Consider the following 25,410-nt stretch of genomic DNA (forward strand, 5'->3'; position numbering starts at 1 on the left):
CATTAAATCTATAATGATTTATAGAATTCTGTTAACATAAAGTGTGCTTTACCATCTTTATTTGGTTACTTCTTGCAATCTCCATGCAAGGTACGCTGCTACTGTTACATACTTAGAGAATTGAGGCTGAGTGCCAATGAATTGTGATCCCTGAATTTCTATTACTTGTCTACCAAATCTATGACTGAGGTGGGATATTAACCCAGAGCATCTGGAAAGGTATTTCATGGCAAAGAGATAAAAGTTGTCTTGAATCGTCTTGGACTAGTATAAAAGGCTGAGATTTAATACATTTTGTAGCTCTTCCTTATGCATAATGTAAGAACGCTGGTAGCACATTTCAAAGGCAAAAGCCCAGCAATGATACACTTGAATAACTCAAGAGTCAACCACATCAAATGCCTCTGCTAGCATGACCAACTTGAAGGTCCATGTATAAGTCATGTGTCTTTCCTGGCTGCATGTGGCTGGGTCTACCCACTTGTTTTGCTGTGCTGTTTCCTGAATCCTCTGCAGCTCTGGGGAAAAAAATACCAAATGCCTAAATGCCCACTTGAACTTCATAGACCCCAGGTGCATAGCATTTCTCAGCCCTGGTATAAGCCAACCATACAAAAAGAAAAAAGGAAAGACAGGACTTTGGAAATTCAAAGACCACAAAGCCAACTCCAATGTTACTTTCCCTGCAGCTGCTTTCTAAAAGATTTACGTGTGCATGGACATCCCTTAGCTCTTGCACCTGGAAATGAAACGTCCTTTGCAAAAAGTTGCCATTGAGGCAATGCCAGACACTTGGTAAGCTTTGCCTAGAGGAGGGGTAGCAACCTAAGGCCCATGGGCCGGATGCAGTCCAATTGCCTTCTCAATCCGGCTTGCGGACAGTCCGTGAATCAGTGTGTTTTTACATGAGTAGAATGTATGCTTTTATTTAAATTCATCTCTGGGTTATTTGTGGGGGCTGCCTGGTGTTTTTACATGAGTAGAATGTGCGCTTTTATTTAAAATGCATCTATGGGTTATTTGTAGGGCATAGGAATTTGTTCATTCCCCCCCCCCCCAAAAAAAAATAGTCCAGCCCACCACTTGGTCCGAGGGATGGTGGACTGGCCCACAGCTGAAAAAGGTTGCTGACCCCTGACCTAGAGAGTCTATGATGGCCATTTCACCATGCTGGACATCACAGCTATTTGGTGATAGATATGCATCCTAAAGAAAAAAACTTATGTGGGGAATGAGGAGAGACAAAACTGCAAAGATTAATATCTCCTTCATGTCTGAATTCACAGGTATTTTACACTGCCTTTGCTGGCAGAAGCTGATGGAAATTGCAGTCCATAACATCTGGAGGGCACCAGGTTGGCAAAGACTGGTCTAACACGTTCGTCACACAAGGTTTATTGTACAGTGGATTTAAACACACACAAATAGAGAACCAACTTTTGTGGTTTAACGGCATGACCATCTTTGCTTTGAAAAGGATCATTCCAACCATTTAGTCCAGTGTTTCCCAAACCTGGGTCTCCAGCTGCTTTTGGACTACAATTCCCATCATCCCTGATCACTGGTCTTGCTAGCTAGGGGTGATGGGAATTGTAGTCCAAAAACAGCTGGAGACCCAAGTCTGGGAAGCACTAATCTAATCCAGAGGCAGGAAGCCATCTTCATTCCAAGGGCCACATTCCTTTCTGGGCAACCTTCGTGGGGCCACTTGTCAGAACAGGTGGGGCCAGAGACAAAAGTGTGTGGAGCAACAAATGGAAAACTCCACTCTTTTCACATTAGGGTACTTTCGACACTCCCTTCTCTGTACTCCATCCAGGCAAAGAAGATGTGTTATTTGAATTCAAGGATATGTGCCAGCCAAGCAAAAACATCCAAGGAGGCTGTAAAACAGGGACTGTCCAGGGGGCAGCCTGGAGAGGGAGGCTGTGGCTAAGGAGAGGCCTGAGGACCAGCTAGAGAGACCTGGAGGGATAAGCTGAACTAGTCCAAGTGTCCACGGAGGCACAGCCGAAGTTTGAAAGCAGCCAAATCCACACAGGAGCAAGTCATTGTCAGTTGCGGCAGACACTGCAAATGCAAGGAGTCCCATTCTTGAAGGGAGGTGGCAAAGAGAAGGAAGAACTGCCAATTCTGGAGCAGTCTTCTAACAGATGGGGAGGTTGGTTCAGGGCAACTTGCAATTATTTCTCCATCCCTAATTGTTTTTTCAAGCATAAACACCTGGGACTGTGCGAGGAACTCATAAGCACAGAACATGGACGAACAGCTGGCTGCTAGAACAATTCGCCCTCCAAGAGGAAGATCCACTTTGAGCACCGTAAAACAACAGCATGGTGTTGACAGGTCACAGGTGCAAGGAAGAAATGTGCTTTTCCTGGTGGTATATAAATTAACAGGAATGGTTGTGTGTGCAGTGTCCATTTTCCGGCCATTGACACACTGTTGCCTGGGCAGAAAATAGGCTCTAAGAAGCTCTTGAGAGACCCCAAGAATTGGCAGTGGAAGTAAATCATTAGCGGCAAAATTGCAAGGTGATGAAAACCATCCCAGGATAACTCTGCAGACTTTCAAGAAACCTGGCTAGCTAGCTGTGAAGAGTGATAAACAAATACTCTTTGAAAGACACAAACTACTCCAAGATAGTCTCTTTGGGAGCAGGATTCTCATCTTGGAAGTTGGAAATGGTACCTTAGGTTTCATATTGCCAAGGGGAAAGAGGTCACCCCAGTGCTGAAGAACAAACAGACCCAAACTTGAGCTGTAAATCTAAACTTAAGAACTGATGTAGTAAAAAACAGGGAAATCTCACTTCTGCCCTTAATTCAGTGGATGACCTTAGGCAAACCATTCTCTCTCAGCCTCCCCACCTGCAGCATAGGGACCCACTTTATAGGGATACTGTGAGAATAATTTATGCAAAGCACCCTGATTAGTGCTGTATAGCATCACCATCATTTTTGCAGCTCACCACAAGGAGCCATTGGGAACTGTAGTTCAGTGGGGATTCAGAGATTTCTCTGTTAGATACCTTAAACTCCCTGAATTATGACCCCCAGGATTCTTAGGGAATGGGTGGAACCAGTGATATGTGAAAGTTTATGTTGGAAATAGAGAACTGAAATATGGGCCGAAATGGAATTCAATGAGAAGGGCTACAGAGCACATGCTTGGCATGCAGAAGTTCCCAGCTTCAACCATGGGCAAATCTGGGTACAGCTAGGACAGACTCACTGCCTAAAACCCTGGAGAGCTGCTGCCAGTCAGTGCAGACAATATGGAGATAGATGGGCTAATGGGCTGCGTCAGCATAACTCTTAATTTTCATTTGCACACAAGAAAAACAGAGACAGCAGAAAAGGAAGTACCGGTAAGAACTTTATTTTTAAAATGTCATTCTTTGTGTTAGGTTCTGAAATAACAAAAATACAGCAACGATGATGATTATGATGATTACATTTGTTAGTTGTTTATCTTGTGCAAGGCTACCCAAAATGACTTACAACCAATAAATCACATGGAGTCTTCTAATCTGCTATGTGTTTTGTAATTAAGCTTGGCAGGCATGTTGTTTGCTTTCATTGTCCTCTCTCTCTCTCCACCCCACACTGTCTCTTTTTCCATATAGCACAACTATATGGAAACTAAATATTATACAATGTCCCTGTATATTCCCCCCTTCCCTAAGCCATAGTTTGTTTGAGCACTACAAGTAAACTGTGGCCATTGTATCAGATATTCAACCTTTTATTCCCTCTGTACTCCCCCACATTGGTTATATTGATCCCAAATCTAGCTACATCATTTACAAATAAATATAATTGCATCATGGATCTCTATATTATACAGCAAGCTGGTTGTGGCTCATATTGCTATGTAGCCACTCTCTAAACATGGAAGGCACATGGGAAAGATCCCTCAGTGAAGGTGTTGCCTCACCCAACACACATTCACAAGCCCAATAACAGGGACAGTATGAGTGTGTGCTAATACCTGGCTGAATTCCTACTTTGGTCTGAAGTGCCAAAGCCGCAGGGGGGTGATTGCAGTATCAGTACTTTTAGATGTGTATAGCTGGCTTTGGAAGTTCATGAAATGAAAAAACAAGCCCTGTCAAAAATGTCTTTCTCCCCCAGCCTGCCCCAGCGGAGCTTCGTAGTTCTAAATGCTGTGGAATTAAGCCTGAACATGAGATGAGAAACACACAAATACACAGGATAAGAAACAATGAAACAAGTAACAGGCAAGCCAGACTCATGCATTTCTGATCTGATTCCCAAGTCCATCTGGCTAGACTTCAATCTCTTAAATATTTGCAGAACTCTGTATTGGCACAAGAACTCTTGTCCTGCACATGCCCAACAGGTCCTTTGTGCTCCAGAAAATGATATTCAAAGTGTTAAACAGGAAACTTGTTCATAGCTTCCCAAATGACACGGAAAGGCAACTCGTTTGCAGCTCTCCAAATGATGGTGAAACAAAAGGACTGTTTGGACTGTGTCAAAGCTACGAGAGAAGATAATCTTTTTGAACAGTGGACTGTTTGCTAATGGTCAGTGGACTTTTCTAGAGCCAGCTGCAGATGTTCTGCTCAATCGCTTTTGCTAGCCAGAAAGCATTGCTCAAATAAGTATTTATGGCAGGAGGTAATTTTTGTGGCACACCACATACATACGGGTGGAGGCTAGAAGAGTTGGAATGTTTCTCTGGCAAGGGAGATACAGTATGAGCTAGCGGAAAGGAACCATACACATTATGCTTTGCTTCTGGAGACCTGAACTGATGATGCATTCAAGATTAGTACCATCAGTCTGCTTGCTTGCCTGCTCTCCTACTCAACCTGTATTTTTGAAAACAAGCAGCTATCACAAAAATGTCCACAATCGCCGCTACTCTCTCTTCAAACAGAAATAAATCTGATGTCCCTAAAACTTCCTACAGTTTACAGAAGCAGGGAGCAGCACATGGAAACAATATTGTCCTCCTGATCTCATTTGCCCCCTTTATACCATTTGACATCGATTCCTCACCCTCAAATGGTGTGATTTTATTTATTTATTTGCAAGTATTTTCTGCAGCATCTCTTCATAACCATGATGGATTTATATTGTCCCATGTGCACATCATTCTGCTGTAGTCATTGTTCTGCAATGCTTCCCCAGCGTATAACACAGCAAAAGTGGGGCAAAAATAAACAAAACCCCTACTTTTTGTGGTATGAAAAATTACAGGATTTCAACATGAAGCTATGGGACATACAATGATTAGGAATAAGTCGTATGCCTTCCCCAAAATGTTTACAAACACAAACTGTATTGAAAGCAGGATTGCCTTGATACCATCCTGTTAGAAAATTGGTTTTTTAATTAATTTTTAATTTGCAAATTTAACAAAGAAAAAGAAGACCATATAAAAAGGATGCAGTAACTGTCAGTACATCCATCAAATATATCAATTAATGCAAGGCCTCCAAATGTCCACATAGACATAGGACATAGGAAATAACGTTCATATGTAGCCAGGGCAATGAGATCCTCAGATCATTGTATGACAGGAGATATTTATCCTTCCAGGCTCAAAATCTCCTAGCAACTTTAAGGGCTTTTGGTGTCCTGCTGCTAATCCCCATTTTATAGGAATGACATTTCAAAGTACATGAACATCTGTAAACCTTTAGGATTTCGCCAATACAATTGATACGGATGAGTTCAGACCAAAAAGAATATGTCACTGGACAAGCCCACATCATATGCCTCAAAGAGGCATTTTCAGTTTTATACCTCCCACCGCTGTCTCCACAAATGGTTGTGGAGTCCAATATACCCAAAACATTAAATTTTGCTGGACCAATCTCAAATCTAAAGGGACATTCCATACAAATTATAAAGCCGCTTTCCATTGTTTAAACTGTACTAAACATTCTAATTCCCTATTCTGCATCTCTCTTAAGGTCTTGAAATTCTACCTTACAAAGATCCTTTAAGCCTTTATTGACAGCAGTTATGGGGTTAGCTTTCTGTAACACATATAACTGCCCCAAAACCTCCATGGGTGCAAATCATCATGAATACACAATAAAAAGGACATCTGGCGGGGCTGATAATTATAATCTCAAGCAGGCAATGTAGTGCGTATTAAAAGCAAATGCCCACTGAGCAGCAAACAAAGCAAGAAAACGAACAGTGTGGACCCCTGGTCTTTCCCATCAGAAACTGGCTGAGATTGAACGTGCAGCCTTTCTAATCTTATGCAAGAGTTAAAAAGGCTGGGAAAATATTGTACCTTCCTGGGGCTCCTTTGTTTTGTTTGCCAATGACATCACAGATTTCGGAGCCGATTTCGCTTCCTCAGGATGCTGGCTATCTCCCCAGAGTTTCCGACTTGTCAAACGTTAAGCCAGAGCAGTTTTGTGGAAACATGAGCCAGACCCTCTTTAGCTATCTCCAAGCTACACTGGACATGCATATATTTTAAAAAGGACTTTCTCACCCAGCCGTTGCAGAAAAGAGAGGAAGCAATGAGATCACCCTCATACTACTGATTTTTCCCCCTTCTCCTGCAACTCACTAAGATGACTTGTTTCAAAGAGGAGGAATCACTCTCATGCCTTCCCCCGGATTAAGGCCATAATGAGGGCTAACAGGAATGTCATTTGATGCAGAAGTGCTACAGGCAGGCACTCAGCTCAGGCCGTTCTCCTAAGTTCCTATTTCTCTAATAAGTGAGCAAAAAGAAGAAAAAGATGCCTGGAGGGGAATGTCAAAGAAAACAACACGTCGTTCTCCGGTGCCAAATTTCCTTGCTTGCTTGTTCATCTTAACACATTGCTGTTTCTCTCAAGGCGGTTTTCGCACAACAAAAACATGTCTGAACATTTATTATCTGAATCAAGCCTGGTGGGGAACCTGTAGCCCAGGCAAAGGCAAACTCGGCCCTCCAGATGTTTTGAGACTACAACTCCCATCATCCATAGCTAACAGGACCGGTGGTCAGGGATGATGGGAATTGTAGTCTCAAAACATCTGGAGGGCAGTTTGCCTATGCCTGCTGTTAGCCCACCAGGCAGTGATGGACTCCAGGTTCAACTACCCCCGACCACTGGCTATGCTGGCTGGACTGATGGGAGCTGGGAGTTCAGCAATGTCTGTAAAGCCACACATTCACACAATCTAAATGGAAGTCGCTAATCCACAGAAGAGATTTCAGGGGGCAGGGGGAAGAGGACAGTGTGTAACACATATCTAGACAAAAATCTAGACAAAAATCTAGACAAGAGGAGAGATGTTAGGGTAGATGCTGGATGCTCCAGGGTGGTGTTCTTCCGACCCACAATGCTACAAAGAATGCAATTGCCTATATTTTGAGAACTGAAAGAGCACAGCCTTTATAATTTGGCATTTTGAGACCCTCAGCTTTTACTTTAGAAAAAAAATATGGCCCAAATCCAGGTAAAAGTTAGTCATATTTGTCTCAATATGACAAGTTAGCAGTGACTAATTGCAGTCTCATCATCAATGAAACTTCAGCATGACTTTTTTATTTATTTAATAGATTTTGTCTACCTGGACATGGTGGCTCATCTTTTACTTTCCTCCATGCATACACACATTTGCTACATTGTGTGAAAAGCGACAAACAAGGGAGTATGAAGATGACAACCTGTATAATGCCCCTTGGCAGAAGACATGGGAGGTGGTAATCCATTTATCATAAGTTTTGGTGTAAAGGATACTTCAAAAGAATGTTTTTAAAAGTCGTATATGTCATCCTGGGCTCCTTTGGAAGGGCCATATATAAATTTAATAAATAAATAAAATTACATCTTGTTTATGGACTTAATTTTTTTTTCTGAGAAAAGGCAAACAAAACAAATGTGCTTGTACTCTTCAGAACGATAGAACAACACTTTTAATTTATTAGGCACCACCCGCGGATGTTCCTTGCTGATGTGCCCCTGGAGTTGCATAAATAACTGAAAATATAATAAAAACAATGCAACATCTATCCCCCAAGCCCCGCCCTCTCGTTTTTCACGGATAACAAAAATATTATTTAAAGGATGGGGGTGGAGGAGAAGACGTGGGAGAAAAACAAAACACACATTCAATTGTGGCCAGAAGTACAATTTAACAACAAAAGGAACACAGTTTGAGGCAGGGGGGGGGGGGTCCTCCTTAAAGAAAAAGCCATGGCTTATGGTTGTTACAATCATAAATGAGGTGCTACACACACACACGCGCACACACACACACACACACACAGAGAGAGAGAGAGAGAGAGAGAGAGAGAAGTAACTAGCACAATCAGATGAAGTCAACCTGAGGTGACCAGTGGATTCTTGAGTAGATGGGTGGTGCTGAATCACAGATAGCCATCAGGACACAGCCCTGGCAGAGACCAGCTCGCAGCTGCCAAGATAACTACTGAAGCTCCTTTGATGGCGATAAAGAAAGCACATCAGTCTCCAACATTACAGAACATGGTGTGTTTTTTTTGGGGGGGGGGGTCCCTCCATCTTTCTTTCTTTCATCCCCGGATTCCATGCTCTTTTAAAAAAAACAAACCACCTTCTGTACAACAGTCAATATTCAAGAACTCTCTCCTCCCAAGCACCAAATATCTATTTAATTACATTTAACTTTTAAGTCATTTCAGCTTTTAAAGCAAAGTTTCATTCCACAAGTTGCCCTGTGTTCCCAAAAGCCTTTAACCACTGCTTTTTTCAGGGGAGACGCAGGGGGACACATACCGCTAAACATTTTGTGAATCTAAGTTTGGCCTCATTGCGGGGCAGTATTTCAATAGTAGGAAAATGAGAGTACCCCTAAACATTTTTTAAGAAAAAAAAGCACTGCCTATAACCATGTGTTCTATGGATGTTGAATACTTAATAAAACTATGCCAGGTTGATTCAAAAGTAGACTTTATTGTCTGTTTGGCTCTCTTGGACATGGGCTGTCAGTTTCTCCCTTAATGTTAAGTTCCGGCATCTCAAATCTCAAACAGGTCTGCATTTAGAGTCTTGCAATAGTAAGACATGCAACAGTCATGAGGTAATAAGATCCATCAGGAAGAGAGAGAGAAACCAAGGGCTTTATCATTGGTGTGATGTAGTGGTTAGAGTGTCAGAATAGGAGCTTGGAGACCAGGGTTCAAATCTCCACTCAGCCACAAAGCTGATTGGATGACTTTGGGCAAGTCTCCGTCTCTCAACCCAAGCTACCTCACAGGGTTCTTGCGATGATGTAATGGATAAATATGAGATTTTAAAAGAAATCAAGAGTTCCTGAGCAGATATCCATTTGGAAATCCTTCAGCAGTTCTACCCAACACTGTTACTCCTCCTCTCCTTGAAATATTTCAATTCCAGCTAGCCACTGCAATAATTCAGTAACTAAGAAACATTGCTCATTTCCTCCTCCCTCCCAATCCCTTCTCCTTTTATGCCATGTATGTTATATTGTAAGCCTGAGAACAGGACTGCCATATTATTTGCATTTGTAAGCCAAGCATTCCAGACGCTGCAGAGATGGCACAGTTCACACAAGGAAAGTAGCGCCAAACCTTTGGCTCTGCCTCCTTGCAAAGCTGGACCTTTTCCCAGTTGTTGCATATCCAGTTCAGACGTTGGCTTTATTTCATTATCTTCATAATAATCCCTGCCTTGAGTAAATGCCTGTTAAGAAAAGTAAGGCTGGTGACAGGGTTGTGCACATGTGGGTTTTTAAGAGTTTCACAAGAGTGCTGTGAACTTCACAACAGAAAGATGCGGTTTGTGTGGTGTGAACACTCATTTTGTTTTTCCTGCTGGTAAAACAGGTTTTCAAATTGCTTTTAAAACCTGCAAAAACAGTTTGGCCATTGCTCTGCCCATTTTGGTCTCTGACATTTAGACCCCACCTTTCCCCCCAAGGAGCTCAAGGTGGCATACAGGGTTCTCTCCGTCCACATTTAACCCCACAACAACCTGTAAAGTAGGCTGAGAGGCAGTGACTGGCCCAAGGTCACCCCAAGAGCTTGGAGAGTTGAACCCTGGTGTCCCAGCTCCTAGTCTGTCACTCTAACCACTGCACCACACTGGCTCCCACCAGAATTTGTGCTTGCACAACAGAACGATCTCCCCTCTCTATCCCCTGTGCATCCCCCTAAATCATCTTTCCCTGCACCCCCGAGGCTCATCTTTCTTGACAGCCTTCTCCTTCCTTCCCCATCCCTCCATGTCATCTCATGAATTAAACCTATCAAAGTACAGGGAACGGACCTCTTTCCCCACTCAAAGAATCAACTCAAGAAAGAACTTCAGACAGAAATGTTTTATTTCTTCTGATCCACCTCTAGCAGTTCTGAAAACAAAAGAACAGCAGCATCAAAATAAATTCTGCTGGTTTTTAATGACACCTAGTACCGGACAAAGTCCTCCAAAGAGAACATGCCAAGTTTGTTCTTGGTGGTGGAGGGGGGGAGGGAGAAAAAGAGCAGGGAGGCTTAAGCAGTGCTCACTGGCATTTCAGAGAGATGTCACAGCCTCCTTTAGTTATTTGGCACAGCAGAGTGTACATTTCCTCCAGGCACAACTCCTATTTCGCAGTCTTCAATGCACATGTTTGAGGTGTATGTTGGTGTGGAAATATAGTGTCAATACCTCCCACCTACCCCAAGAAAATCCACCAACCCAAACAGGCTATTCTTTCATATTGATTACAGTTGCCACCTAACTTGTAAGATCTTGGGAATTACGAGGAAGACTATATCAAACCATCCCTCTCCCCCGCCCCCCCCAAAAAATAATCCTTCGCATGAACTGCTACAAGGTTACAATACCTGCATTTGGTCATTGAGTGAGAAGAAATGTTTTAATGAAGAATCCCATCAAGGCGTTTGTATGACAAGCAACACGGGTTATAAAACTTTGGCTCCACGATCAAAAGGAACACACACATCTACAACGCAAAATAGTACATTCAGTGTGGGAGTTAAGTGGGAGGGCATAACTGAAGACACCTCTCAAGCTGTTTTTGGACTACTACTCCATCATCCCTAGCTAGCAAGATCAGTAGTCAGGGGTGATGGGAATTGTAGTCCAAAAACAGCTAGAGACCAAAAGTTGGGAAACACTTGTTTTAAAGGGGTTTGTTGATTGGGATACAGACAGACTACCTACTGAGCGAAGAGATAAAGAGATAAAGACCCAAATGCTTCCTTGCCCTGTCTTCTGGGACAATTTACAAGACCTTTAGGATGGCTTGGGGAAATTTTTTTGTCAAGCTGACTTAAATTAATGCCACAAAGCTACTGAAATGAATTTGTTTGTGACACATTTGTATCAGCAACAGAAATGATCACAGGTTTATGGTTAGAAAGTTACCAAAATACTTATTTGCTGTACAGTGGTACGATACCTCGGTTTACGAACTTAACCCGTTCCAGAAGTCTGTTCTTAAACCAAAACCGTTCTTAAACTGAGGTGTGCTTTCCCTAACGAGGCCTCCCACCACTGGTGCCCTTCCACAGTTCAGATTCCATTCTTAGATCGAGGTAAAGTTCTCAAACCAAGACACTATTTCTGGTTTTGCGAAGATTGTAAACCAAATTGTTCTTAAACCGGACTGTTCTTAAACCTAGGTACCACTGTACTTATTTGGATGCTTACTTATGGTACACTTCAGAATGCCTTAACTAAATATACAAAACATCAACCTGGCTCTAGGCAAAGGTTGATGGACAATTTCATCATTCATTAGATTCCACCCCCCAAATGTTGGTTTCACGGCTGCCCAGCTGCTGTTGACCCGTGAAAGGGCCTACTCGTTCTGGGTGGAAATGTCCTCATTAACAACATTCAGGAAGAATTTTAACAATTCTGCTCACTTGATGGCTTAAAGACAGACAATGTTCCCAGCAACCGTGAAATTATTAGCTATGAGGGTATGTGACCTTTTCAAAAAAAATTAGATGCTCTTAATATTTTTAGATGTCCTAAATAAGTTTTCATTTTATTTTTAGCAGTATTGTTTTGCTACTTCGTTGTCTGCCGCCCTTTGGAGAGGAAGGGTGGGTCAGAAATTTAAGAAATAATAATGATGCAATATTCATCTTTTCACCTCTGTAGTGAATTCCACATGTCCCGCCAGCTGTTTATCTTATTATTGCAGAGAGATAACCCTGTTAAGTTGTATTTGAGGTGAGTGGATGAGGAACAGGACTGAACATGCTGACCCCCACTCCACTCCAAACCTTCATGCATTTTGCTTAACATCTGCATGTAATCTGTGTGTGTGTACACAACAAAAGCTGGAAAGAGCGATGTGCACACACAGCTGCATGCAGATGAGCTTGTTTTGCTCTGAAAGGCCGCCTATGAATATTTCAAATAAATAAAAATAAACTGGCTGAAATGACTGGCAGAATCCGAGATTTGGGAGAAGAAACAATGGAAGAGGACTGGAAGAAGTTTAAGGATTATCTACAAAAATATTATAAGTTGTATGAATGTTAAGTATTTGCACGATTTAGAAAATACCAGCTCCAGCAAATAGGCTTTGTAAAATAGAAAATTAAGTTATAAGTAAGAAAAGGTCAAAATTTAAGGTAATATTTTGTTTAATTTTAAGGTATGAGCAATTGATAAAAATTATTTTAAATTTAGAAGTATAATATTTGGAAAGTATAAAATAAGCTATGAAATAAGATAATAATTTGCTGACATTCTGATTATAAATAATGCAGGGTAAGGAGATGCGAGGAAGTCCAGTTAGTTATATAAGAAAAGCTATATTGAATGGTTGGTTATATTTTTCTTTTTTTCCTTCTTTATTTTTTTATTTTTTATTTCTTTCTTTCTATATGGTTTCTTGGTGTATTTGTTTTGGTTTTTTGGTGTAGGAATCTTGTATTATGTATTTTGAAAATTTAATAAAATATTTATAAAAAAAAACAAATAAATAAAAATACATGCTCAGCTGAATGTGTGAATGTGGATAATCCTTCCACCCCGGTCACCTCTTTGTTCATCACAATGTGTGAATAGGACTATTGTTGTTTCAGGGTAACTCCATCATTCAGAGAAATTTCAGTTTACCCACAGTGAAGGCCTGGCTAATTTCAGGGTCCTATCCAAACTCTTCTCATGGGGCTGATGCCACGCCTCTATGACCAAGGGAGCAGGAACTTCAACTCATGAACTTTCAGATGTTGTTGAACCACAACTTCCATCATCCTTGTCCATTGGCTGTGCTGACTAGGGATGATGGGAATTGAAGTCAAACAACACCTGAAGGGGACCAGTTCCCCACCCTCTTCAACTGAGAGGCCAGGCCAACTATCAGAAGCTAGGGATGATGGGAGTTGTAGTCCAACAACAGCTGGAGACTCAAGTTTGGGAAACCCTGCATTAGAATATTTATACCTTGTTTTGCAAATAAAAGTTCCAAATAGTTGCCTATTAGATGCCAATATTTCTCTACAGAGTTATAAAGGGAGCAATGAGGGAAGGAATATGGGAGGCTTACTGCCACCAGAGAGATAAGCAGTGCCCAGATGTGCCTTACACACGGGATGGAGAAGCACAAGTGTCCTTGGTTAAAATACTGAAGGTGAAAAAGAGGAGGAATGGAGAGGGAAGCAAGAAAACAACATATAACTTGGAACTATAGTGAGACCCTACCAGAGAGACTCAAACTTTATTCAAAATTATAAGGAGTACAACACTGAATTGAGTCTCCTGCTGCTTCAAACTTGCTGAATGACAAACCTCAATTGCTTAAAGTATTTCTCACTGAGTTTAGGCATGTTCAGTATTCAAGTAGTAATAGTAATAATAATTTATTATTATGGTTAAAGACCAGCTCAAGAAGCACAACTGAGACTGCTTTCACAAGAGTGAAATAGACATTTAAAACAATATACAATAACAGCTTATAGATTAAAATTAAAATAGACACATGAACACAAAAAGACCTAAGGTTAAACTAACATGCAGAATGACCCTGGGACACGCAGGAGGCCGGCTACGGCAGTTTTCCTAGTGAGCTATTAGTTCCAAGGTTGTTCTGCGCCTACAAATCTGCGCACAGAATCTGGCGACCATCCGGGTCGTCTTGCAATTTTTGCCCAAGAGGAGAAAATTGAGTTTAGGCTTGTCCAGAAAGTCAGCAAGCCTCACCAGATGGGGATCGATGGTATCTCTACGTGCCTCAACATAAAAGCACATCTAAAAAATAAGTGTTCAGGGCTTCCTATTTCCCCTAATGAGCAGGTGCAAAGTCTCTGAGCATACGGGACTTTTCCAAAAGATCCTTCCAGAACCGGCGAGGGCAGAGCTGAACTTCTGGTAGTTTTAAGTAAGGATAATGCACGGGCTTACGCTGAAGAAGATCTGAATGTAGAGACTGGAATGAGACAATTGTAAACTGGGGACAATATTTACTACTCTGGTGTTACAGATGTGCTTCAGAGAGCACTATGTGATCTACACTACAGGCAAAACACCCAGTCAGCCTCACCACTCTGGTGAGGCAGCTGATTTTTCAGTGTAGTGAAAGGGCAGAGAATTGCTGGTTATTACAGGGTATTTGCTGCGAGATCACATTCACCTGGTGCTATACCAGCTGCACTGGCTCCCGGTGGAGTACAGGATCAGGTTTAAGGTGCTGGTTTTAACCTTTAAAGCCCTATACGGCCTAGGACCCTCGTACCTATGGGACCGCCTCTCCTGGTATGCCCCACAGAGAAACTTACGGTCTTCAAATAAAAACATCTTGAAGGTCCCAGGCCACAGAGAAGTTAGGCTGGCCTCAACTAGAGCCAGGGCTTTTTCGGCTGTGGCTCCGACCTGGTGGAACACTCTGTCACAAGAGACTAGGGCCCTGCGGGACTTGACATCTTTCCGCAGGGCCTGCAAGACAGAGCTGTTCCACCAGGCCTTTGGCCAGGGCACAGCCTGACTCCCTCCCTTGGCAATCTTCGCAGAGCTCTGGCCCAATGGTGGCCAGTGGCTTGAATTTAATTAATTTTATAATGTATAATTTTGGAGTGTTGTTTGTGCTGTACTTTTGTACTGTTTTATTGTTGTTAGCCGCCCTGAGCCCGGCTTCGGCTGGGGAGGGCGGGATATAAATAAAATTTATTATTATTATTATTATTTAATTTGCCAGCACCAGATTTAGGACAGTGCAGGCGGTTCCTCTGCCCAGCCCTACCATCATTGTGACAGGTGAAGAATGTGCAGGCTTGCCTTTTGCATCTTGGCTCATTCTGTACATAGAGACAAATTGCAGTAACCTATGGGATCCCCATCAGTAGGAATGAGCTGCCCCCCCTACACACCTTCCCAGTAACAAGAGTGTACAGTGGTTTCTGCTCTTATCATCATAGTGCCCCAAAAGAGCAGTACCAGAATGCCCCTTCCCAACTGGAATGAAAACAAAACAAAGAGCTGCAACTACTGAAATTATGGTTGGAGTTAAACCTGATTCCCGTCCCTGACAGTTCTGGTGGGAGGTGAAATTCCCATCCCCAACAAACTGCAGTCATCAAGAACAAACCCTGAATAGCAAAAACCCCGGAAAAGGGGTACAAGGTTTGCTTCATAATACAATCAAAGTGATCAACCTGTTCTGACAAGCTTCAAACATTAACAGCTCTTTTCCGACAGCTCAAGTCACCTAGGATTTAGCTTTGTCTCCTTTCCTTTCCTTTTTTTTATTAAAAAAAGAGCATTATGAGAAAAAGAGGATGACCACAAGTAAAGGAAGACAAGGACTCCTGTACCAGGTCTAGTTGGGATGACTGAAATCCATGTTACTTTCCTTTCACCTGAATGGTTCAAGTTTGCATACCTTTAAGGCATGAATTTCAGGCTGTACTTTTTGCATTTCATTGCCAGCTAACGGGGCTGCATGCCATTTCTTTTTCTCTGCACCCATGAAGATATATGCCTGCCTACCGAGGACAGCCCTCCATGCATCTAATAAAATGGAAACTATACCACATGCAAAAATTGTTAGGCTTGGATCAAGTTCAATTAAGCAAAGTCTGCCACCCTAGTCCTCCTCCCTTCAGCTATCTGTGCTCCCCGGAAAGATCAGCTGCAACTTTTGGAAAGCCACTATGATAGAAATCAAGGTGCCAAACCATTAGTGAGAGACTGACCTATAAGTGTATGCTAGGTACGTGTGGATGCTGTGAACCACCAGTTGCTCCAGAAGTCAAAAACTTATGTACCTTATGCAGCCATCTTTCAGCATCTGTTATTATAATGATTACTGTTCCGTTGAATTTTCTACAACGGTGCTCTCGAGACAAACTTGGCGAGGCCTCCCATGCATGTTAATAGATCCCATCAGCCTGCACAGTCATCTACAGTTAGATCCTACAGAGTTCACTGAGGCCGCTGAAGACTTGCACTTTCCTTTGTAGCTGGAAGCGAGTAAGCTTCCCCCAGCATTCCACTGCCAGGCCATGGGCCCTTGGAACAATGCACAATAGCCAGCAAGATAACCTTTTCCACGAAAGGAGTGGAAAACAACATCTGTTAAAACCCAAATACATGGCTTTGCTAAAAGGCCCAAAGGACTTTGGAGGTGCAGCTCTCGGTGAGTTGAGAGAGTTCAGAAAAGGAAAAGTTTAAACACAGCCATGATTGCATGCTGTGCTGTATTCCCCTCCATCAAACACACATGCACTCCAGCTCAAAGTTAATTAGGGTGGACTCCAGCCAAATCTGTTAACATGGAAGACTCAGGCCACATTTCACAATGAGCAGGTCACCTCTCCCAAGAACTTCAGAAACCATCACCCTGAAGATAAATATACTCTGGCCAAAATGAGGCTTGCATTTGTGCAGGTGGCTGCTTTGACACAGTCCAAAAAAAGTATTTGTTCAACGATCTCACCATAATTAAGCACAGTTTAGCAAAGATTATTTGCTTTCCTCTTCATCAAACAAGAAGTCCTTTGTTTACTCCCCCCATTGTGTTCCTTAGATCATCAGAGACAAGTCTAATTGTGTACAATACAATATACCACTGTAATCTGTCAAAAATGGAGAGAGGATAAAGTTGTGATCCTCAAATTGCTTTTGTCTCGTTGGCTACTCCGAAATAAGCAAGCAATTACGGAAGAGTGGTCTAAGGGATCAAGGCACTCTTGGCAGTGTTATTTCTGGAATATGAGTTATTTCCTCCTCACCCACTACTGTCACTGGTAGCATGTCACATGGTATGCAAATCTAGGGGTTGATTGGCACACTGGGTGGCATGCAAATTGCATCCACTCTTGGATCAGTTTATCACAGACCACCTTGGGAGCAAATTAAGCACAGCACAACTTGTCAAAGACTAGAAGAGCTTCAGGTCCCATGCAAGGGCCTGTGCCCTCCGGATATTGTTATATACAACTTCCACCAACCTTGACCATTGCCTTTTTTGCCTGGGTCTGATGTCCAGTTGGAGTCCAACAGCTGATGATGTGGTGTTGGGGCAGGGCTGACCTAACAGCCTGACAGACAAGTCACTAGGGAAAAGAGGGGGCGGGTAGGCGGGCATGGTGCAAATGCACCAGCAGAGCCCATCAGACGCTCTTACTGGTCTGTCTGTTTGCACTGCACTAACCTCCCCCTGCCCCACCACTCCATCCACTATTGGCAACATCTGCACAATTAGCAACTGCAGGAATAGCTTTTAAGCAACAAACTAAAGGCACAGGAAGGCAAGCAAGATTGGGATCTATGCCTGTGGGGCAGGGGGGCTTGAACCCTTTTGCCCCCCACACTGTGGGCCTGCTCTGGATTAGTGCCCCATATGCTTGCAATCTGCAACATGAAGAACCTCCCACTCATTCTCATCACCAAGTCTTGGGGTGGAATGAGGTGTATCTTTCTGCACCAATTTGTCCAAGACTGACCCAGAAATGAACACAGTCTTAAAGGGGGTTATTAAATGATGATGAAACAATGCGCCCCGCAGTCCACCCCAAACCAACTTACAGCATTTACTGAAGGAACCATACTTTTCATTAAACTCTTTCTGTAGGCTATGAAGTTTTAAAACCCTACCTATACTTGTTCAAAGCTGGAATTTTTTTTCAACTAAAGCTGACTGTGTCAACATTGCTGGCTATTATAAACTAAATGCGCCTAAAATAGCAGACAAGTGTGTGGCATTTTATGGCTGAAATTGATTACATCTTGGAAGAGCCGTGCAGAGAATGGGAGACCTGGAGTTCACTGCAGTCTTCAACAAGCATTTAATTCAATATATTTATAGTGTCTAGCTCTGGACAGAGCTTTAGCTGGGTAACAATAAACACCCCAGGGATGCAAAGGCAGCAGGATCCTGGCAGAGAATTTTGCATGCTTTAATTTAAGTGTTAGATCCCTAAGACTTAATGCCTATCACTCTGTGAGCACCAGCAGTATCACATGTCCCAGTTCAAGAGGATTTTAAGAGCACACGAACTAATCCAAAACTTTGAGAAAGGGGGCTGGGAATATTACATGGCGTCTATAAACTATATTAGTGATGGGAAAGAGGCTTAACTCAGCAGAAGGTCCCAGGTTCAATCCCTGGTTTCTCCAGGTAGGGCTGGGAATTTCCCCTCTCTGAAACCTGGGAGAGCTGCTGCCAGACAATACAGACAAGCAAGATGGGCCAATAGTCTGAAGGCACATGCAGACTGCATGGCCAGGTGGATGGGGTACGTCAAACATTTATGTAATTTGCTAAAGGAAAGCAAACTGCATCTCACTTTTTTCTCCTTTCTCATTTTATTTCTTTACACTTAAAACAGAGTACAGAAAATGGTGTCAGCATTCAACCAGACAAAAAGCTTTGCCCTCTTTTAACTGCTGCTTATGAGCTGGCTACACTCACTTGTAGATAAGAGTCCAGGAGAGGCCACTCTGCATATGGTCAGAGGCACTCTCCTTCATTCTGACTTTGCACTTTTCAATCTGAGCCTTTAATTAGGATCTAGAGGAGCCCTTGCAAATTCTGACTCAAGTCCTCAATTTTAAATCACTGTTCAGTATCTTAACCATTTAGATATAAACATTGAGAAACAAAACATTTTCACTGATATAAAAGCTCCTCTTTTTGCCATAGGTGAAAACGTTTTGTTTCTGAATTGTACAAAGAATGACATTTGCTAGGTACTTGTTATTTGGGAGAATGGACTGCATTCTTTCAGCACACCTGATCTCCATGGAAGATTCAACTTACACATAAAACAAACAGGGGCAGGGAATCTCAGAGTGGTGCTCAGAAACTGACATTTAATATGCATTTAGAAAACAATCTTCTTCGGAGCCCAATGATTCTCCATTTACCCAATTTTTTGGACTACAACTTCAGCCTGCAGGCTGGAGGGCACCAAGTTCAAGCCTGGAATACCTTTTTTCATTATTGCACTGATAGCCCATTTCATCACACAATTTGCAGGCATAATTTTCCTCTTGTCCTGTAAGACAAGGAATGTCCGTGCTCAGATCTGCAAATCTGCATTTCTTCAGACCATATAGAAATGCTATTGTTTCTGTACTGAGTTACTATAGCCAAGCAGCTAGTCCCTGGCATCCATTGCCTTCCAAGCAGGGCACCACAGGCGCCATTCAGTTAAGCTGTCTAACCCTAAATCCAGCCCTGTGTAAAATGGAAACGCACCAAAACTTCTCAGGGATTTCCTTTCATTCCACTGGTGTGGCTTAATGTTAAGTGTGGGATGTGCAGTGGGGAACCACTATTCAAATCTCCACTCAGGCAAGAAGCTCCCTGGGTGACACACATTGTCTACCTTACAGGGTTGTTGTGAGAATGAAATGGAGGGAGGGGTGGAGGGCAGCCCTGATTCCTGGAAGGGTGTGGGAGGTAAACTTAAAATCATCTAAGATTTCTATGTGCTTCTCCCACAAACTGAAGGAGAGGAAGCTGGTAGATAAGATGCAGAAGTACATTTCGTGCCCCCGACCCCCAGGGAGAGAGAGATGCAAAGGCTTCAAAACCACCCAGCAGACGGGCTCTTTGTGGTGGAAAGAATGGCACTTTGCACATGCTCAAACCAAGCCTCGTTACTTATCAGCTGGATAGCGGAAACCTGCTCCAGGGCTAAGACCTTCTCAGGTGCAAATCCATTCGCTTTAATTCTACCCTCATTCCCCCAAAAGTGGGGGGGGTGTGTGAAATGGGGCAACAATTAGATAATCTCGCTCCCCAAACACACACAAATAAAACTCTGAGTGAGACACTCCACCAACTACATTGCAGAGCGTGAGAAGAGAGTATCTGGCCTCCAGATTTGGAGCGGAGTTGTTATTCCTATCCCCTACTCCGCACCCTTCCAGCCCAGCCCGGGCAGCGCCGCGCCGAGATCTGCCGGGCTACCACCGTCCCGGCTGCCAGCACGTGCAGTCGGCGACCGCACCCTCCGTCCATCTCCATAGAGGGGAGGGGGGGGGAGAGATGGCGAGAAGGGAAAGGCAGGCGGAAACGACACCCGCCCCCACCCCAAACACAAAAATCGGCTGGGGAACGACGGCCGAAACTTTTGAGGCGCCCCAGTCTAGAATCGCACGGCTACGTGACAGCCAGGCCGGCTTGGAAAAGGAGGGCGGAGATGGGGGGGGAGGAGAGGTCTCTTCTCTTCCCCGGAGGCAGATTTCCAGCACAAGGCACCGCAATAGTCCAGAGGAGGTGATGGACGGGAGAGAGAGAGAAAAGCAGCCGCTCGGCCGGCCGGCGACTTACCCTGGGGCTCATCCGCCCCCATGGTGGCCTCGGTGCGCTCTGCGCTCGGGACCGAGCCCCGCAAGGAGGGAGCGGTGCGGAGGGAGCAGGCCGGGTGGAGAGAGAGAGAGAGAGATGCCTCGCCCCCCTTCCCTTCCCTTCCCTTCCCTTCCTCTCCTCTCCAGCGCTCGGCTGGCTTTGAAGGGAGCGAGCAGCTCTCCCTGCAAGTTCTGCAAGCCGCCTCCGCCTCCGCCTCCTCCTTCCTGAACACCTTGTGGGCTTCCTTAAGTTCGCTTCGGCTTGAAAAAGGAAAGCAGCCTCTTTGGCAAACCCACAGAGCCGGGCGGTAGCACTCTCTCAGCGCACTGTTTGTCAACACACACAGAGAGAGCCACAAAGACATCACCGCGGCTTTTAAACGAAAAACAAAACACACCATGAAATCTTTGGAAAGTTGCATCCTTGTTGTTTAGCAGGGATAAGACACATAAACTTTCGGTGACAGCTTGGTCAGGTTTTTGGTGGTCCAGCTAGAGGTGAGGAACGTATTTCAATTCGAGAGCAGCACTGTCTTCTTCTGGGTAACTTTCCTGCGGGCCACAAGCTGGCAGTCAGCAGGGCCAGAGGCACACTTGTACATTTACACATGTAAATTTTACCTCTGTACAGCAGTCTAGTTTCTACACATGCTCACACCCCTCTCAACCCTCCATACCCAGCATCCTCAGAAAGGACACACAACCTTCTTATGACTACACTTAGAGCTCACCTTTCCTCCAAGGAGCTGCTCTAGGTGGCATGCATAGTTCTCTTCCTCCCCATTTTATCCTCACAACAACCCTGTGGGGTAGAGCTAGGCTGAAAGTCTGTGACTGCTCCAAGGTCCCCAACATGGATGGGTTTTGAACCCTGGTCTGCCAGGTCCTGACCTAGTCCAACACTCTAACCTGTACACCACACTGGTTCTCAACGTAAAGCAAAATTAAGGCAAATTTGGAAGGACCTGTTGAGATGGAACAACTGTAATCCCAAGCCTATGCAGGTTAGCGTTGCACCAGTAGGGGGAAAGTTCTATAGAGCACAGTGGGAATTACTTCTGAGCAAGACGCCAAAGGGAGGACCATGACTCAGTGGTGCAGGCTACAGTGCATTATGTTCAATCCCTTACATCTCCGGGGAGGACTGGGAGAGAGACTCCCATCTGAAACCCTGGAGAGCCACTGCTAGGGTACTAAAATGGAAGGACCAACAATCTCAGAGAGCTTCCAATGCCACCAAGCAAAGGATTGTGCAGCAAAAGAACTTTTGATAATATCAGTAAACTTCCTCAGGGGTTTCTCCCACTTCTCTAGAACAGAGATTCTCATGTGCCATAAGAGCCTCCCTCCCACACCTCTTACGGGACACAGCTTGAGAATCCTTGTTCCAAAATGTATGCCATGAAAAATTAAGGTACCCCCCCCCCCCCGTGCGCGCACTTGAAATATTCACACTGCACAGCGCTGATGCTGCTTTTGCCACTATATGGGCAACAATATCATCCCAAAAGAGGCAGGACTCTGGATGATGAGTCACAAACAAACTTGAAAGTCTCACTATCATCTCATTTACTTGCCATAGCAAGGGGAGTCTGTTGATTACCCAGGTACTTCAGCAGATGAAGTCATTCTTGCTCAGGGAGGGAAATCCTGGGGCTGTTCCTCCCCACCCCCCACCCCCGGTTTTAATGCTATATGAAGACACCATGACTATGTAACCATTGACATGGTAAACCTGTGCCCAGGTTGTACCACTTCAGACTAGGGTGGGGTGGGGATGTTACTTCAGACTATGATTCTCAGCTTCCTTAAAGCATCTGGATGGCCAGTTGGGAAGAGAAGTGCACTGCTCCATCCCTTCCTACTGTGGTCGCATGTTTCCCCGTATCTTTTTATATCCTGCTTATTATGGATTCATTTCCTATGAATGGAGTCTCTACCTTCCACCTTGCACTTGTCTTATCTATGCAGAGCAAGAACCATGTTCTTCAGGGTCCCTGTCAGCTCAGGCACACTGACTTTGCTTCATTCAAAATGCATAGCAGTTATTTGTTCAAGAAGAAAGCATGATACTTGTACCAGGAGAGGAATACAGGCATCCACAGGAATTATTGTCACTGTGGGGCGGGAGGCAAAGAAAAACACTGAAAGGAGGAAGCAAGCTTCCCCCCCCCCCAAAGAATAACACCTGTACATTTTGTTGCATATCTCAGGCTCTACAAATGCAATTAATTTACTCATTCTGAAAAATGAAAGCTGGGAATCTGGGGATTAGGGTTCATCTGGAAGGTCAAACATGTTGGGCGTTAATATAAAGCATTACATTTTTTAGACTGATTCATTTTTTTGTCATTTAACAAGAGTGTGACACAGAAAATTATTAGGAGAAACTTTCCCCACCATGCCAGGTGATGTTTGGGCCTCCCAACAACTCTCAGCACCCTTTAAAAGCAACAGTTTCCTGCATTCTTTGGAGGGAAGCGATGACTGTTTCAGTAGTATAAGAGGGTTTTAAATGTCATGTGCGAATGTGACAGTAACAAAGAAGGGTAGCAAACCTTCCCGGCAAGCAGAAGAACGGGAGAAGGGGCAAAGCTGTCTGTGGAAAAATGGGATGGACAGCCGTTATTTACTCTTACAAAGGGAGCTAAAATCTAAGATTATTCCGTAATAAAGAAATGCTCTGGAGAATTGCAGCAGTGGCCTATTGGGGAAAAAACACACCACTTCACTTATGCATGGGAGCTTCAGTCTGTGCTTTTTATGGTGTGAGATGATGAGAGATTAAACTATATCTCCCCCTCACATTGTGTCCCCTTATCACATATTACTTTTGATGAGTCATGTTGTGGTAAGTGAAGTGGTGTGTCTGTTGAAAACCAAGATGGGTGATACTGTTGTCTTCAGTGGGATCAAGGCCTGGCTGCAAGTGATTATTCCCCAAAGCACAGGCACCTAGATTGGCAGATGTTGCCCCATCCTCAGCTTTGCTTGACAAGGGTCGGTGATTTTCCTCTGCCTTTAGAAGACAGAGCCCACTCCCTATTTCTTCCCCTGTCCTTTACATCTCATGAGTTGTTTAGATTATGATGCCGTAGGTCACATGCATCCCATACATTTGCAGCAACATTATACTGCTTTAACAGTCATGATTTCCCCCAAAGAAATCTGGGTACCACAAGTTTGCTGAGGGTGCTGAGAGTTGCCTATTCCCCACAGAGTGGGTTTAACGAACGACAGTTCCCAGAATTATTTGACAGCTTAAAGGAGTGCAAATTGCAACTTATTTCTGAAAATGAAATTGTGTATATATACTTTTAACAAATCACTCAGCTGGGCATGAAAGAAGTGATTAACAAGGCAATCCTACATGTGTCTACTTGTAAGTAAGTCTCGCTGAGCTCAAAGAGGCTTACTCCTAAGGAAGTAGGTGTGGGATTGCAGCCTCAATGACAGGAGCAGACTTTAGCAGCTGCCAGCTGGTTTCACTTTGCAGAAGTTAATATGTGTGTTAATTTTTTCATTCAAAACTCTCTCTCTTTTTTACACAGTTTTCTCTAAAGCCCTTGAGGCCTGGTTTGCATTTCGGAGCATATCTCAAAACTGCCAAATACCTGAAGGCGACCATAACTAACTCATCACATATGCAGATTAAATGTGCAAGCTCTGCAACTCCTCTTATCCTACACAGAAGATCTTAGAGCTGCAATATACATGTTCAACAGGCGCTATTCAAAAACAAAGTCACAATTAGCCTTCCCAGGGGAAAATGTCTCACGATGGCTAGCCACCTGTTTAGAAAAAATATGCACCCCTGTATTTTCATCTAAAGCAGAGGAGCACCCAGTGCTTTACCGCAACAATCTGGAAAGAGGGGTAGTTGCCTCTTTTTATTTTTTACTAGCACTTTGCTTCCTTTTTCACTGCATTTTTGACCTTGGTCATGTGGTGATTAAATTTCTTAACAGTTTTAACAGCTTCCTAAACATTCTTTCGCATGAAGAACAGGAGGGCTTGTGGGAGGCAAGGAAGGAAGCCAAGCAAGGAATCCTTTTTGCCAATGTGCTCCTTGACATATCACACAGGCTTATTCACTGTACCTCATACATGATGCTAGCAGGTGCAGTCCTCAGGTCATCTACTCCAGAGCAGCCTATGAATCTCTTTCGTAATCCTAGAAGGAATACTGGTTTGGCCTAGGACAAAGGCTGTAATTCTATGCATAAAACAGTGAGATAAACATAGGAAGTGTTTGGAGGCAGCACTAAACCACAATTGTGCAATGTGAACAAGTCTAGCCTCCTCCTGGTCACACATGACCAAGAAGAGGAGTTGGGAAGCTTTTGTTAAAACACACCCACACACACACATATACACACAATTTGTACTGTTTTTTAAACAAATGTAAGAGCCATGAAACACTTATCCAGCAGTACATCTAATGGTGTTTGTTCTATCCAAGGCCTTTAGACATAAACTCACACTTTTGCTTCACCTTTTAGCTAACAACATACTTTCCTTCACCTCTCGGCTCCCCACACCTGATCGAACATCATATAGGAGGGTCTCCTGAGCCTCCAGATTTTTTGGGGGGAGGGGATATGCAGCTGTAGCATGGAAGACAGGGCAGGAAACCCCTTCTAAAACAGGTATCC

At 43.7% G+C, this 25,410-nt stretch overlaps 1 protein-coding gene across 4 annotated transcripts in view; it reads right to left on the bottom strand.

Annotated features, from left to right (window-relative positions):
- JCAD (junctional cadherin 5 associated) overlaps positions 1-25,410 on the bottom strand; it is a 71,670-nt gene that overhangs the window by 14,339 nt on the left and 31,921 nt on the right. Inside the window, exon 1 of one of the 4 annotated variants that reach the window (XM_079996389.1) lies at positions 20,739-20,917. The exons of the other annotated variants lie outside the window; for them this stretch is intronic. The gene's annotated coding sequence lies outside the window, so the exon portion shown is untranslated. Of the gene's footprint in view, positions 1-20,738; positions 20,918-25,410 lie in introns of those variants that run through there. 4 annotated transcript variants of the gene reach the window in all.

This window comes from Podarcis cretensis (genome assembly GCF_951804945.1).
Source record: "Podarcis cretensis genome assembly, chromosome: 12".
Lineage (NCBI taxonomy): Eukaryota > Metazoa > Chordata > Lepidosauria > Squamata > Lacertidae > Podarcis > Podarcis cretensis.